This window comes from Rhinolophus sinicus, chromosome 16, assembly GCF_057876585.1.
Source record: "Rhinolophus sinicus isolate RSI-liver-muscle chromosome 16, RSI-T2T, whole genome shotgun sequence".
Lineage (NCBI taxonomy): Eukaryota > Metazoa > Chordata > Mammalia > Chiroptera > Rhinolophidae > Rhinolophus > Rhinolophus sinicus.
The window spans coordinates 119,660,817-119,664,069 of record NC_142516.1 but is presented as its reverse complement, the minus strand read 5'-3'; the positions used below and the strand labels follow the sequence as shown (position 1 = coordinate 119,664,069).

At 38.3% G+C, this 3,253-nt stretch overlaps 1 pseudogene; it reads right to left on the bottom strand.

Annotated features, from left to right (window-relative positions):
• Positions 1–1,635: 1,635 nt before the first annotated feature.
• LOC109450542 (protein farnesyltransferase/geranylgeranyltransferase type-1 subunit alpha pseudogene) lies at positions 1,636–2,762 on the bottom strand (annotated as a pseudogene).
• Positions 2,763–3,253: the final 491 nt, after the last annotated feature.

Genomic DNA, 3,253 nt, shown 5'->3' with positions numbered 1-3,253 from the left:
ACTTGAAAAAACAAAATGTGAAAATATCTTAACTAAACTTTTTGGATTTTATGCAATAGTATAAGAGTATGGATCCATTTGGGTAAAAAAAAAATTAAAAAAAAAATTGTAAAGCAAATATATTCCTGGGAACAGGGGATATAAACCATTAAAAATGTTATAATTGTGTCATAAAAGATTATTTTTATAGTTTTATCTGTTTTGTCTTGTGGTTTTTAAAACAATTTTGTTAAACAAACATGTACTATGCTACTTTTCATAAGAATCTATGTTAACTTGTAAAAGATAAAAATAGTTTTGGTCTGACTCAAGAAAGCAGTCAGACTTTGTCTCTGGATCCTCTCCTGTTATCTGGGCAATATGTTACCCAAATTTGCCCTTTATTCTCTTTCTTTCCCCACTTCTTACGTAGTAGAAAAATCTTTGACTCTACTTTATTCGCCATATCTAAAACTTTGGTCCTACTTATTGTGTCTCTTAAACATGAATTGGTTTCAGTTCCTGTTCTCTATCTTCACTGCTGTGACCACTGCCTTAGTTTATATTCTCATTCTTTCTCCTTCTTCACTGACCTTCCTGGTTCGATGTCCTCAGTCTCTGGCTAACTTCCCCTCTGCTGACAAAAAGACTAACACACAAATGTGTTCTCATTAACTCCTGCTTAAAATATTTCATTGGATCTCCATTATCTAAATCAGGTATTGGCAAGCGTTCTCTGTAAAGGATCAGATAGTAAATATTTTAGGTTTTGCGGGCCATACAGTGTCTATTGCAACTACTCAAAAGCAGCTAAAGACAACATGTAAATGAACAAATGTATCTTTGATCCAATAAAACTGTATTTTTAAAAATAGGTGGTGTGTGCCAGATTTAGCTACTACCCTCATTTTACTAACCCTAAATTTAAAAAAAAAAAGTTCAATTTTGATCACATTTACTTAACACATATTCTACTCTTCAGTCAGTAATTTCTCCAGTTTAGACTCTTAGATTCCCAGTTCATTTACATTGATTTACACTTCCATGTTTGCAATGGGAAAAAAAGACAGTATTGTCATTATTTATTTATTTATTTATTTATTTATTTATTTATTTATTTACTATTTTAGGATACATCTACAATTTTATTACAAAACCATTCTTTTGCCATTAGTTGGTTACAATGATAGCAAGATACTGTGAGTCTGGCATAGCAGTTCTAATGTATCAACTTAATTCCCTGCCACCTGAACTGAAATTTCAGTTACCTCCTATCCATTGCATACAAATTACCTACAATCATTAATGCTGCAAATCCTGATGCACATACCATTTAGGGAGGAGATGATACTAAGAGATTTGAGTAAATGTTGATAGGGCTACAAAAGTTCCTTTATGGGATTTTCTGTTTCTTCTCCTTCCCGCCCACCCACCCCCACCTGCACACCCCAATACTGCTTTAAAAGAATCAAATTACTTACAGCTGGTCTGACCAGCAGCAACAGCCAAGGAACATCATACTTAGTTCTAGTTAAAAAGCAATACCTGTGCAAAGCACATTTTACACCACAGGCAAAGGGAGTGATCATTCAAGTTTTAAACTCCTGCATTAGATAGAGTCTCTTACAGAAATAACAGCACTTCCATCAAGTTCTTCTAGGTGGTGTTATTGCTGCACATTTGTTGGTGGGTCACTTTCTGTATTGTCTGATACTCATTTCTTACAGTGTCCTTTTCTTTAGCTAGGATTTCACATAACTCTTATGCTTTATTAAGAATATCCTCCTGGTTGTCACATTGGTTTTCTAGCGTATCATCATAGATATCCACAAGAAAAGCAATTAGGTAGTGGGAGCTGAGACTTGGTTGTAAATCAAGAAATTGATTTAACAGGTTGGGATATTTGGAAAGACCAAGATCTTGCAAAATCCCTTTCAAATAGTTCTATGCACCTTCATTATGTCCTACTAGTGTCATCATCTCCAGAGTGTATTGGACGTCTCTCTCTAACATAGTAGGGTCATTATAGCCAGTGGTAAAAATTATGAAGTATCTTTCGTTTCAGACTGAGTTATTTCTCATGTACTCTTTAAGGAGTTGGCCTACACACTGCTCATTATCTCAAAGTTCAAATTCCTGAATAACCCACTGCTGATGTTGCGAGGCATGGTAATTCTTTACATCCTGATTAAGAATATCAGCAATAAACTCAAGCTCCTGAGATGAATCTTTTAGCCATTTCACTAATACATACTTGCCTATGATGCCAAACTTAATAGTTTCTCAGCAGTTCTTCAGTTATGGCAGTAATGTAGTTCATTTCCTCATGTAGATCCTTTTGAAGTGACTCTAAGGGAACTCTTTGAAAATGCCACGCTGTATAATTGGCTGCATTTAACTCAGTACCATCTCTGGTTCGTTTAAAAGCTCGTTCATGTCTTTCATCATGCTGCAGAATGGCCCAGAAGTAACCATAAACATGTCTAAGTTTTTCACTACAGATGACCACTGGATTGGGGCCATCGTTCTGCAGCCCTGGATCTCTGTCAGTGTCCTCTGCTCTGTCCCTGTACAGGACATCAGTGGGTGAGTCCAGGCTCAGGAGTCCGTCCTCCACAAAAGACGCCACCACTTCTCTGGCCTCGGCTGTGTGCGGTCACTTCTTCCAGCTGCTGCTGGGGTGGCAGGGCTCGGGGTAGTGGGTTGTGGTGGGGCTGCAGTGGCTTGGGCCGACCAGTCCAGCCGCCCTGCTCAGCCTACCCTACCCCCTCATTGGCCACCATCTTGCCTCCGTCTGCAGTGGAGTTGGCAGCCAAGACAGTATAATTTTCTTCTTTTGAAAGAATTTTTCCTTCTTGACCCTTTGACAAATGCTTATTCATGCTTCAAAACTAAGATTTGGTGGCAGTGGCTCTAACAAAAATTTCCCTGGCCACTCACATTCTTCTTTACCTTTCTACCTTACACAAACTTCTAGTAATTGTGCTTTTCACACTGCACTGCAGTTCCTTCCTTTTATGTCTGTCTCTCTCTCTAGACTCTGAGCTACTTAAACATAGGGTCCTAATTGTAAGGCCCTTGACAAATTTTTGGAGATAGTAATAGAATTGCATGTGAGAGTGGGCTCTGGAGAACTTTCTTAATGGGCATTGGTGGCTGAGTGGTGTGGCCGGAAGACTTCAGCAGAAGCAGAGGGCTCATTAGACAAACAGCTTTCATGAGAGCTTACCTGATTAGATCTATAGGCAAAAGAGAGATTTAAGCACAGAGCCAC